Here is a 14,553-nt window from a genome sequence, read left to right on the forward strand (position 1 = left end):
TTAAACCTCATCAAACTGCTGCTACTACATATGTTTCAATATATTTACATACTCTAGCAGCACAATATACTTTATAATATACTGTATACAGTATGCACCCTGGTCAGTGCTATTTCATGTATTTTGTGTATTTGTAATTGTATTGTCTGTTTGCACTGTTTTTATCTCACACTGTTGCACAAGGTTCAATTTAACAGGTTAGCTCTCTGTTGATTTATGTAGCTTTAAATCATTTTCTGTTGTACCATGGTCCTGGAGAAATGTTGTTTCAGGGGCTTTTTACACCTGGTCACTTCATGTGTTTTCTGTGATCCGATAGCTGTCCGATGGTAAAAAGACCAGGTCTAAACGCCCTCCGAAACGTTTTTAAGACGTATATAAATCCGATCGTTCAAACCACTTCAGGAGGTGGTCTGGGACGCATTTCAGATGAAACTGGACAGGCGTAAATGAGTGTGTTTGTTCAAGCCACATACGTCAGCGCTATACTCCTCCCAAACGGAAGTACGTCACTCGCAGGTGATCTTTCACCCAGGTGTCTCGTTGGGTCTTAAAATGCACTGCTGCCGCCAGCGAAAATGCAGCAAACAGTAAATGCTGTTTTTTTTGTATCATAACCGTTTTTTTCGTTTTCTTTTTGATTGCATTCTGAAAACCGCATACACCAAAGTGTGTTCCGTTTCAATTACCCCAGAAATGAGATGGGAGTAGAAAGATCGGATTGATATCCGATTCGCCGAGACGCATTTATGTGGCCTAATGTAAATGGAACAGTTTTAACAAATCAGATAGCTATCGGATCAGAGAAAACACATGAAGTGACCAGGTGTAAAAAGGCCCTTAGTTCACAGTGTACAGCGTCAGATATACTGTACATGGTTGAAATGACAATAAAATCTTCTTGACTCTTGACTTGACTTAAAAAAAAAACACACAAATGATTTTGTCAACTCAAATGTTGCTTTGTGCTCGCTGCTGTTTTTCAGATTGTGGTTCCTTTTCACACGAGGGCCATGTGGAAACATGTCCTAGGGGACTCAAAGAAAAAGGTGGGGGACAAACTGGACATGGTGGCAACTCATTACATGGCACAATCACACACTGCTGACATTTTAGAGGTGCATTATAATGCATGTGCTTGGACTGGGGGAGGAAATGACTGAGGTACAGAGAGAGCATGCAAACATGGAGCATGGAAACTGAACCCCTAACCCTGGAGTTGTAAGATGAACCTGCTAACCATTAAGTCATCATGGCCCAAAACTGCAAATGTGTCATAAAATAAATAAATTAATTAAATAAAATTAAATTAAATAATGATGGACTATATTTTTAAACTTGATAACATTCATTCATTCATTCATCTTCTACCGCTTATCCGAACTACCTCGGGTCACAGGGAGCCTGTGCCTATCTCAGGCGTCATTGGGCATCTAGGCAGGATACACCCTGGACCGAGTGCCAACCCATCACAGGGCACACACACACTCTCATTCACTCACACAATCACACACTACGGATAATTTTCCAGAGATGCCAATCAACCTACCATGCATGTCTTTGGACCGGGGGAGGAAACCGGAGTACCCGGAGGAAACCCCCGAGGCACGGGGAGAACATGCAAACTCCACACACACAAGGTGGAGGCGGGAATCGAACCCCCAACCCTGGAGGTGTGAGGCGAACGTGCTAACCACTAAGCCACCGTGCCCCCCCTTGATAACATTTTAATACTTTAATGTACTCTGACAGCAATAAAATACTCCTGTGTGTGTGTGTGTGTGTGTGTGTGTGTGTGTGTGTGTGCACGCGCGTGTGTGTGTGTATGTATGTGCTGAATTGCATTACTCCACCAGTCCAGTTAATTGGTGGGTGGTATTCTGGTGGCATTAGGCAAGCAGCAGGTGGGCGAAGAGGCTTCCAACTCTATGACAGCTGATGTAGTCCCATGAAATGGCATTTCCTCAGAAAAGAACGATGTTCCACCAGCTTCCCGTAGTGTAAACGCAGGGAAACGTGACCACCCTACTGGCCGCACACATGCCGCGAACCCGTCCTTTCTTTCTCAGCTCTCACCTTGGAGAAACATGCTGTGGCAAGGAACTTGGGTTTGGCATAGCTATCGCCATGGAGAAGGTGACCCTGAGGTCATAGTGGTGCTGAGAGCGAGGCGTGAACTGGAGAAGGAATAAAGCTGGCAGAGCTGCTGGTGCTGTCAACATCGCAAGCTCAGCCAGATCACTCAGGAGAAAGAAAACACAGGGCTGCCAAGCCGAAGAGCAGGGTATGCATTGCACTAGAAAGATCAAAATAACTCCAGCACTAAAGGCAGTCTGTAGACAGCTTCAACCATGACCTGATGCACATACAAGAAAAAAAAAACTATTTTCCATTGCAAATAAAAAAGAAATAGATCGCATCTACTGTATGTGAAAAAATTAGAATTTGCATTGAAACGTATAGACCGGTCTTTGCTTAATTTTTAAAAAATGAATGAAGAGTTTCTACCAATAGTTTATTTTCTGATACTATTATACTACGGTTCCTCCGCACGGCTGGACTAAAGAACCCTTTCAGGTGTTGGATGGAACTTCAGGGGGTTAGTGCACATGAGACGAGCAGTCAGTTATGTAATATGTGAACTATGTCCGCTGATCGGTGTGTGTGCGGCATGAAGAAAACCGCCTCAAGCACAGTCAAGCAAAATGCGGAGAATAGTAAGGTTACGTTCACAAGGAATATCTGGCAACTGTCGAAAAACTCTCTAAATGCATGCTGTTGGTTTGTTGTAGGCGGAAATGAAGTTTAGGAGAAATAATCTCCGCATGTTAGAGCGCTTCAGCTTGTAAAGCACCGAGATTGATTTCCACTTCATCAAGCGCCTTCTCCAGCCTTTTCTTAACGGAGGACAAATGATCACATCAGCTACGTAAACTCTGGCTTACTTTACCAACAACGATGGTGTAACTTCATTCAGCCTGACATCACGTTTATCTCCAACGCCTGCGCTTGTGACCAACTGAAGTATCATTTTCTAGACTTCCTAAACTCAGACAACAAAGTCTACATCCAGAACCCCTTGAGCCTCAAAAGTGCTTTAGTATTTAAAGTTCTGGGAAAACACTTCCAACTTTTCTAGCATCAGTGAATAAATAGCAACAATTATAAGGCTGTGGCTAAGCACAGACAAATTGATTTCCTAGTGATAGTGAACAGTTCAAATCACTTTGCCTAGCACTATATTTATAATATCCTGCATTTTTAATCACGATCGCAGCAGGCCTAAATTAGATCTCATTAAGCCCTAATCAGACTAGCAGAATTACCAAACCAAAGTACATCTCTATCATTACAGGAACATCTCACTTCCCTGGATGACCTCCGGAGACCCAGAATTATTTCAGCAAGATGAATTGTAAACAAGTGCTTATGGAAAATACTGGTAATTTATAGCAAATGATGTGCTGTGCTGCGTCTGGTGCGTTCCCTGGCTCGTGGGTAATAAAGAAAAACAGCTTAAGAGCTGCTTATATTGCGATGTCAGTCTGATGAAAAGCAAAACAACAACAACAGAGAATCTGGGGAATTAACAAGGAAAAAAAAAACTAAAAAAGTGCTTAAGATTTAATTAAAAGATCTTTTAGTCTTGGTGTTTCTTCAAGCTTCCTTATCCCTCATAGCTCAAAAATCACCGAAACACACTGATCGGTGAAAATGCCGTTTCTGACACGTTGTGAATTCAGTGCATGACATATAGATTATAGACAGCAATATCAAGCAACAGCTCTATAGTATAAAATAATCTTGCTTTAGATCAAATGACATGACAATGTACACCTTACATGGTAAAAAAGTGCTTAATGTAAGCACAGAGAGAAGAAGGACCTGCAGGTTGGTCAGTTTAAAACTAAAGAGAGCTGCTGCCTGGATGGACACGATGGTCTCTCTCTCTCTCTCTCTCTCTCTCTCTCTCTCTCTCTCTCCTTCCTTCACAGACACACAAAATTGTTACACGATTGCAGGATGGTGTTGAAGCGAGCACCGGCACACACGACACGGCACACACGATTTCTGTTCCGAAGCACCACAGGCTATCAAATATCTATAATGTAAAAACATGGTAATAACTGTCAGGTTACACACACGGGAAATTGAACTTCTGTGGCTTAACAGCAGAGGGACAATTGGTCCTGTGTGGACAGGATATTGGAACATCCATACTGTCGAGGATGCATGGGAGTACACGCAAATAAGCATTATCTAGGAGATGTGTATCAGTTTAATAGCATTTGTTATAAAAAAATATATCTCTCTCTTTGATCTAGGACAAAACTGCATAGAAATACCTTCTGGCCAATCGTAATCAAGAATTCGTCGGCATGGTGTTAAAATAATTATGAACTCTGAGAGGGTGAGAATTAAACCAGCAGCTAAACTGCTCAATCCCCAAAAGCCTCCTACACATCACTGCACTGCACTACACTAACAGCACTAGCACTTCCTTGCTCTAATAGAAGCTGGCCTTCAGCAGTGTGTGCTAATGAGAAGAGATAAATGTGTAGGCACAGGCCAGGACCTTCCACTCCGACACACCAGACACAGAGTGTCAATTATGAATGTGGACAGCTCGAGGCATGTCGTTGGAGGAAAATCCGGTAGCTTGTTCCGTACATATCCGGCGGGACAGATACGCCTGAAGGTGGGTGGATAGTTCGTAGTGTCACCTTTCTATTCTTTTCCCTTTTTAACGCTAGAAATATACCAGAGCTGTCAATGAAATAAAATTTTCCCTGGGTGAGACAGGGACAGAGCATCCGAAGCCCAGCTAGAATAATCACACTAGGTCTTTACAGCTTTCAGGGGTTACAATTTATACTCATTTATTAAATCCAACCTAGATAAAAAAGTTTAGCTACAGAAAACTGACACATGAGTCGCAAGGGTTTGGACAGTAGAGGCTTAAGGCCCTGGATTGTTGTTTAGAGTCTCAGAGCTCAAGCTTCAGCACTGTCAATGTGCAAATGTTGGGCCCTTGAACAAGGCCCTTAACCCTCTCTGCTCCAGTTGTGCTGTATCATAGCTGACCCTGCAGTCTGACCCCAACCTCTAAAGTTGGGATATGTAAAGGAAGAATTTCACCGAACTGTAATGTACGTATATGTGACACAATAAAGGCTTCTATTCTATAACCACATAAGAAGCTGTTTAAGATAAGTCAAGTCTCAGGAAGCTAAAATACATAACTTGTAGCTCGATGATGTCATTAGTTGTATGAAATTGGCATATGTGAGGTTAATTATCATGCGGTCACTCATGGTGTCCTAACAGTAACTAATTATAGCAACATTTACTAAACGAATGGCTAAGAATCATTTATGCATTTTTTGGAATTTATTATGTATAGCGCAAACATTTTCAAATGTATCTATAAAAATGAATTCTAAAAGGTATAAACAATAATAGGAAACATTTAGCCAGAAGACATCATGCAATTATCCAATCAGCCGATCACGTTGGGCAGCAAAGGCTCAACAGTGAAGACTTTGTGTTAATCATCAGAAGGTCAGGATTGAAGCCCCAGCACTGCCAAGCTGCCACTTCTGGGCCCTTGAGCAAGGCCCTTAACCCTCTCTGACAAGTTCCTAACAAGATATGAGAAGAAAAGAATTGAACTGTGATGTGATGTGATGTACAAATAAATAAAGGCTCTTCTTATTGAACAGTGAAATTTCTTCTTTTCTTCACATATTCCAGCTTGTTAGGAGGTTTGGGTCAGAGTTCAGGGTCAGCTATAGCACACCACCCCTGGAGCAGAGAGGTTTAAGGGTCTTGATCAAAAGCCCAATAGTGGCAGCTTGGCAGTGCTGAGGCTTGACTCCTTGACTTTCTGATCAATAGCCTAGAGCCTTAACCATATGAACCCAAATAAAGGCTTTTCTTCTTCTTCTTTTTCTTTTTCTTTTTCTTCAGTACATAAATCTTGCAGATTCCTACAGGAGGCGTCAAACACAAGAATTTGGATCTTGGTGACTATGGCAGTTTACATGGAAGGGTGCAAAAAAACAAAAACAAATAAAAGATGTGTGGATGAACGGAGAATGGGAAGACAGAATAGCTAAAATAACTCAAATAACCACTCTTTGCATCTGTGGTGAGAAGAAAAGCATCGCAGAATGTATACAGTAATATTCTGCACTTTGAACCACAACAGGTTCCACTTCTAGCCAAGAAGTTACTGAAAAAATGCTTTAAAATAAAGTTTTGTTATTGGATAGAAAGTAAAAAAAAAAGTTTATTCTTTCCAGATGTCTGCATATATTGTACATCTGTAATAGTAACAATGTCAACTAAACAAATCCAGTCCAAATAGAGCTTTGTTTTTTTATTCAGATGGCAAATATACAGTATGCGACTGGACAGAGGCTGAACAAATACATATACATCTTGCAACGAATTCATCCTGACACGCATTAAAATGTCAATGCATTCAAATAGCTAGTTTAGCTCTGTGCATTACGCTAGGATTTTTAAGCGGAAAACATCGCGGTCTGCACGGGACACACCGATCATGCACGGTGAGCTGAGTCTGACGAGAAAGAGGCCCAGGCAGCATCAGGAGTTAATAAGAGATCAGAAAACGAAATGAAATTCGAAGAGAGAAGAGAATAAAGGTGCGAAATGCACATCTGGTGCGCAGCAGAAGAATGCAAAATAGTGAAATGAGATTCATCTCTTTTTGATAGCGTGTGCCATGGAGAAACTCTGCCTGCGCATCACCTGGCATTGCTCTCACCAGCTGCTGCCAAACGCTGGAGCGAGAGAACGGGTGAGCCTGTGAGCGTGACACAGCCGAGAATTTTAAAGCTGCTATTAATATGCGGTGCTGTACAGCGTGAATCAGAAAAGCCTATCATGACGACGTAAATGAAATAGAAAAGAAATCACACCTTTTTTTTTATAGATGACACATATACATAAACATATACACAAACACATACACACACATTTGCAGCATTGAGGCTATAATAGATCAAGGAAAATTAGCATCTGAAGCTGCAGCAAAAAAAAAAAAAAAAGCCACACGCTCACTCATGAGCTTCTGATTGTGTGTGTGTGTGTGTGTGTCTGTGTATGTGTGTGTGTTCGTGTGGGTTTCTGTTACCATCCTGGATGGCAGCCAGCTCATTTAGATTCTTTGCAATTATCAATAATTAAAGCCAGACTGACTAAACCGAGTCCCAGCCGAGGAAACACGCTAACGCTCGCCTGATGTCTGTAAGGGACCAGACAATGAAAGAAAAAAGGCCTATTTGACCCTAATTACTACAAAACTGGGATTATAGTGTATTACATTTTGGACATGGGACAGGAGTGTTTGTTTCAGTCTAGATTAGTGTTGGACTGTATGATGAACTGCTATCAAAATCGTCATTGAATTATCTCACGATTCAGGGGTATTTAACTTAAACATTTGTTTTTGGTTTGTTTAGTAAAAAGATACGACTTTTATTCTTTGTTTGTTTTGCTTGTTTCCCAATTCCCACCCACCAGCTAGTTCTTTCCTGTTACACAGCATCTAACAAACAGGCAGGTTGATGCAAGTTGAGGATGTGTGCAGGTTCTGCTACAGTTCTGTATTTAAAGGGCAGTCAGACAAATCCAAATTCAAAATCAGAACAGGAAACGAACATACGCTGTAACAACAAAACACTCTCTCACTCACTCTCTCTCACTCACTCATTTTCTACCGCTTATCCGAACTACCTCGGGTCACGGGGAGCCTGTGCCGGCGATCTCAGGCGTCATCAGGCATCAAGGCAGGATACACCCTGTACGGAGTGCCAACCCATCGCAGGGCACACACACACTCTCATTCACTCACGCAATCACACACTACGGACAATTTTCCAGAGATGCCAATCAACCTACCATGCATGTCTTTGGACCGGGGGAGGAAACCGGAGTACCCGGAGGAAACCCCCGAGGCACGGGGAGAACATGCAAACTCCACACACACAAGGTGGAGGCGGGAATCGAACCCCCAACCCTGGAGGTGTGAGGCGAACGTGCTAACCACTAAGCCACCGTGCCTCCCAACAACAAAACAATAATTTCAATTTCATTTATTTGTATAGGGCTTTTAACAATAGTCATTGTCTCAAAGCATCTTTACAGAAGCATAGAATTAAAAATACATTTTAAAGTTTAAAGTTACTATTTATCTCTAACATTTATCACGTGTCCAGATGAATACAACATATACACGTGACAAACTAGAACACGTGTGCTGTGGCTAATGTCACTGTAACTGACATACTGTATGAGAGAGAGAGAGAGAGAGAGAGAGAGAGAGAGAGAGAGAAAGAGAGAGAGTATAACACATCCCTCCCACCCAGACAGCATGTCCAGTAAGGGGTCCAGGCCACAGATGCCTCTGGAATTGTCAGACAATGTGAACAAAATCAAATCGTATTGTCCCCGCTTCTTCCCATTAGTATGAATTTTTCAGGATATCTGGTGTGTGTGCAGGAAGCGCAGCTGTGTGTCCTGTTATGGGAGGGTTAAAAAAAAAAGGTGTGAAGAAGACAGTAATGCCACGCTACTGTTCCCAATGCGATGAGAAGTGTCAGGGAGCCAGATGTTCTCAGTGCAAAGCTCCGCTGCTCTGAATGTGGCACGGAACGGGGTTTAGGATGGATGAGTAGAGATTACAGCTCCTTTTCAATCAGCATGCCACACACACAACACATACACACATACAATCACTACACACACAGTGAAGGCTGATTAAACCAATTGTATGCATCATTGGAGCGCTCCCTCTCTCACTGAGCGACAGATGGACTGGAGTGGAAAGGAAGAGTGGAGCAAGAAACGAGACTTCGGGAAAGAGGACGAGAAATAATGGGCAGTGTACGAGAAGCAGCCGGACGCATGAGCCAAAGGACCAGTTCACCGAGCACAGAGCACTCTTCAGCTCACAGCCATGGAGACAGGAGTCCAAAACAACACACACACACACACACACACACAAACAATCAAATCATGCATCAAACAGATGCAGCTATGCGTGGTATGGATCAGATCATTCCAGGTTGGAAACATGGAACACAAGCAGGTGTGTGCAGGTGAATGCCACACACACACACACACACACACACACACAATAAGTCTAGTTGTTTTTACTCCAGCATCCTGAATGATGTGCCACCCTGAATCGCGTGTAGTGTTTTTTTCAGTCGCTCACGTCCTCCCCGTGTGCCCCCCTCTCCTCCTGTCGAAAACACACCAGTTGGCTTGGCTGCTGAAGAAAGAGATGGAGAAAGAGTTGTGTATCTGGGGCACTAGAGGCCATGCATCACAAGTCTGCCACCAACAAAGGAGCGAGCAGATTGTTTCTTCGGTTTCCTGGTTTTCTCTCTTTACCTTCGTTTCTTTCCCTCTGTCGCGTATGGAAATGAGTTGTTTAGTCAAGTTGTATTTTTTCTCCTCACCACCACACCAAAAAAAAAAAAAACATACTATAAATACCATAGCTCACTAATACCATGGTTACTATGATGTGCTTGTCTTGTAAGCCTTTATTAAATTTACGCATGGCGCCGGGTTTTGTAATTTCCTCCGAAAAGCACGGCGTGTCGATAGATAGATTGATGGAGTGTGTGAATGTTTGTGTGTGTTGTCAAGTATTCAAAGTGTGTCTCCACCTCGGGTGTGTTCCTGTTTACACTCTGGATGCACGGTGACCCTGACCAGGATAAAGCACGTCTTCGAACCAAAACGAACAAACACCATGAATGATCAAGGACAAACTTAAAAGAAAAGTACGTTTTCTATTTCATCCACTGCGCTGATTTTAAAATATTGTTGCTTTGAAAATGGCTGCAAAATCACAAAGGAAGTTGCATTGATTATCATAAAAAAAAAAAAAAAATGTTAGAAAGCATCCTTAAAAAAAAAAGATCATCCTTATACGATAATTACTGAAATTAAATTTCAGCAATGGCAGTGTAACAGATTGTGAGGAATAACGGATGTTGAAAGGAAAAAGTGCAGGACGGCCCACTTCAGAGTCCCTCTCATCGCTCCTCTGTGTGCCTCCATCATTCCATCCCTGTGGTATACAGCGAGCATCAGCGTGCCCTGGGCACCAAGCTGTTTAAAATAACTCTGCCTGAGAGACTGTGCTCACTTTCCACACACACACACACACACACACACACGCACAAACATATACACACGGCTACACTGTACATGAGCAGACCGTTTCACCTCCTCCCTCAAACACCTGTCATCTCTCTACACTCTTTCTGCACTCTTTTAGTCCAGCTTTTTACTCACGCAATGTCAGATAAAGAAGAACAGACCGAGATCACAGAGTGTGTGTAATGTGTAAGATTACTGTCATGTTCACATAGACGTCTAAATTGAAATCCAATTATTTTCTCATTGCCTCCCTACTTAAGTGAGCTCATTAAGACGCGGGCCTGCTTCAACCTGTTTTCTCCACCCTTCCACTCCATCTCTCTTTCTGTCTCTCTCTCTCTCTCTTTCTCTGTTCCCTCATGGTCTCTCAGGGCTAATTAGTACAACATAAATACCCTGCTACACTAATACAGGACAGGAACACAAACACATGCTCACTGATTTTATTTTTCACTTGAAGTCATCCTTGTGTCTTGTATTATGTGCTTGTGGAATCCCTGCGATCTGGTTTATTGTATTGTTCATTATACCGTACTGTTTCTGTACTTATTTATTATTTCTCTTTTTTTATTTTGTGTGTTTATTTTCTGTAACGATTCTGCACTGCATCTTACTGGAACATGTTGAGTGTAGAACCCTGATAGTAGTCTTTTGACTCCTGACTCAATTCTTGACCCATCACTGGACTTTATACTCGGCACGTGAAAATTGAATTTGAGATCAAATTGAGAATCGGTTTGAGAATTGTCTCAAATTGACTCTTGTCTAATTTGAATCTTGAGTAGATTCTCGACAAGACTCTTGACTCAACTCTTCACTCGACACTGGACCTTTAACTTGATATTTACGACCCGTATTGAGATCGACCTCAGAATCAACTTGAGAATAGTCTTGCAAAGAACCTAATCTTGATTTAATTCTTAAAATGAATCTTGACTCGAATCCTAATTTGACTCCTGAATCAACTCCCAACTTGACTTTTAAATTGTCTGGACCATTTACTTGAGACCTTGAGATGAATCTTAAATTAAAACTTGATTCTTGATTCTTGACTTGACTCCTGACTCAACACCTGCCTCAATGCCTGATTCGACTTAACTTTAGACTTGACCCTCAAGTTTTTACTTGACGCTTGAAGACTCGATTCATCTGAGTAGAGATAAAGAGTATCAAACAGTTCAAGCCTTCTGTTGCATACTTTTTTAGGGAAAAAAAAAACATTTCTTGTAGGATTCCTCATAGAATCGTTTAAAGGCTTCGTCTGAACAATAAGCTTGAGAACCCTTTAGTAAACTACAAGTCACCTTTTACGGATACACTGTGCTCTGTTAATTATACATGCACTAGAACTGTCGACAGATTGCCTTGTTAATTAATTTTAATATTTGCATATTTAAAAATCAAAATGCACAATAATACATTCATTCATTCATTTTCTACCGCTTATCTGAACTATTCTCGTGTCACGGGGAGCCTGTGCCTATCTCAGGTGTCATCGGGCATCAAGGCAGGATACACCCTGGACGGAGTGCCAACCCATCACTGGGCACACACACACACACACACTCATTCACTCACGCAATCACACACACTAGGGACAATTTTCCAGAGATGCCAATCAACCTACCATGCATGTCTTTGGACCGGGGGAGGAAACCGGAGTACCTGGAGGAAACCCCCAAGGCACGGGGAGAACATGCAAACTCCACACACACAAGGTGGAGGCGGGAATCGAACCCTGACCCTGGAGGTGTTAGGCGAACGTGCTAACCACTAAGCCACCGTGCACCCCCAACAATAATACAATAAATGCAAAATAATAATACAGTAATACAGAGCATGTGTTCTACTTTTAGTGACTTCAAATGGTTTCTTAAGCCATATGTAGGTTATACGTAGTCATATGTCGTGTTATGTTTCACCTTATATTGTTGATAGATTTCAAGAGAACCAGAGAAGTTGACTAAAGATGTCATTTCAATCAATAAAACACGCATCCTCTTTCACCATTTATCCTTATACCTTATTTTATCCACCAAACTGCCTGAGCTTGATATACCTGTCTGCGTCTCTGTGCTTCTGAACGTAGCCTGAATGCACAGGGAGTATTTTTGTCGTCAACAGAACGGCTGTGTTTGTGGTTTAGTGATAATTACAATCAGCCCATAGGGTGTCATTAGCAGCTAGCTCAGGCTGTGCATGTTGACAGTGGCGTTAGTCCTGGAAGTGGGAGAAATAACAGTGCAGCAGGCCATGCTGTCGACTCCATGGCCATACAGATGTGTGCTGTCTGTCACGGCCCATCGACAACACGACTCCGTAACTTCAGAATCAATGGCCTTTTAAAGCTCAGCACTGAAACGAAAGCCTGGTCGCATTAAACTCCATATCGGCTTGGGGATAATAGTGACCTTTAAACAATCTTTAAACAATAACGGAATATAAAAAGCTTAGATACAATTTATTAATGCAGTTAATAGACGTAGTTTACCGTTTATTAACAATGTCGGCTAAGTTGCTTAGCTAGTTTTTGGTGCAGGTTCTGACACGATTGAACTTTAAACTTTCTGTATGGAGACGTTTACTTAATAATTATGGGAGGAGCTTAAATTGAGGGCCACCACGATAGAGTCATTCTAGTTTCTTGTATACATGACAAGCTGCAACTTGGTTTGTTTGTTTTATTTGTCTTATTCAAGACAGAAAAAGAGAGGCCGACGGAGAAACTACAGTATATCATACTTCCATCCATTCATCCATCCATTCATTCATCTATACAGCCAGTTTTTTGCACTGTTCATCCTACACAGTCTAAGATGGAACCTGTTTCCTGTTACAGTGGACTCGGGGCACAAGGCAGGGGATTTGATTCTGGAGAATAAGGGGAATTTAGAAAGGTCGTGTAAATGAGTAATGATTCAAATATAACTTTGAGACATAATGTCAGACGTCTGGTGGAGATATAATGGGAAATTACCTGAATGTATGTAAATTAAAGCGGAGGCACATAGAGGTGCCAGGGTATATATTGATATATATATATATATATATATATATATATACATAGTATATATTTTTGGCTTGCCAGCGGATGCTCTTTTGGGTTTTCATCTGATTGCTTTTGACTTAGAGATTTTTCCTTGCGCTCAATGGAATTGTTGGCTGATTGGCTGCAATAAAGAAGTTTGCTCATTCTCATCCAGGTCTGAGACGTCTTCTCGTTGTTTTATTTTCCAGCAATAATAGTGTTATTAGTGAAGTATATTTAGATCAGTAAATATTCGGCTAAAAGTTTAAGAGTGCGGTTCACCCTGAGATATGTCCACTCGGAGGGGGCTCTGAGTTCCGACACACCCTGGACAAAATACCAACCAATCATGTGCCACGATCTCACACACACATACTCATTTACATACTATGGACTATTTAGAGATGCCAATCAGCATGACTTTGAACTGGGGAAGGAAAACAGTGTACCTGGAGCCAGACACGTGAAGGTATATCTGAAAATCTGTTAAACCTGGATGCTAGTTTAATATGCAAATACGGAGATCTTTTTTTTTTTTTTATGGAGAGATTTGTTCTTAACAAATTTGGCACTAATACCAGGTTTTTTTCCTTAGTACCTACCAAAAGCACAGTCTGTAAACGAATCAACTTCTCTTTTGCTAGAAATCCCGCACATCTAAAAGCCACCGTTATCCCACTGCAGAACGATTAATTTTTTCTCCAGACTTTTATTCGTTCCTTTTTCCCTCGCACAAAACCCAGGCAAGAAACCAGTGCATTCAGAGCGTTACTGACAGATTAATACTTGGAGGAAATGAAGGCGTTCGCTGACCCTTTATTACTTTACCTCACCCCTGCCTCGCGATTCATTTGGAGCCATTAGCTTCCGCTTTGCTCTCTCTATCTCTCTACGTCTCTACAGAATCCGCTGACTAAAGGTGAAATGATGGATGTGCCACGTCGCTCCTAGCCGCTTTACTTCTGCTGCCTCATTGCCCCAATTTCATTCACACATCAGCCTGAAACGAATCTTACAAAAAACCATGAAATACATTTTAAACGGCTCTGTTTGGAGTTCGAGCAATCGTTAAGCAATTAAAGGAATTCCGGTGCACCTTGATTAAGTTTAACCTTAAGGGTTAAAAGCTGATAAACTCGACCGATAAACTTCTCCACTCTTTGCACCCGAAGCTTCGACTCAGCTCACCAAATTACTCTCTACAGAGCGTTTGCTTTCTCCACAGGTACTATGCGAGCCAAGCGGCGATATACGAGTGGTGCTAAAAATAGTGCAGACTTCCTATTGATCAAACGAAGTCATCACAGACTCGTCCTGAT

General features: G+C 41.8%; 1 protein-coding gene across 4 annotated transcripts in view; it reads right to left on the bottom strand.

Annotated features, from left to right (window-relative positions):
* The window catches only part of lrp8 (low density lipoprotein receptor-related protein 8, apolipoprotein e receptor), a 208,011-nt gene that overhangs the window by 171,134 nt on the left and 22,324 nt on the right, over window positions 1-14,553 (bottom strand). The gene's annotated exons all lie outside the window — the stretch shown is intronic.

Source organism: Tachysurus vachellii, chromosome 4, assembly GCF_030014155.1.
Source record: "Tachysurus vachellii isolate PV-2020 chromosome 4, HZAU_Pvac_v1, whole genome shotgun sequence".
In the NCBI taxonomy this organism is placed as follows: Eukaryota; Metazoa; Chordata; class Actinopteri; order Siluriformes; family Bagridae; genus Tachysurus; species Tachysurus vachellii.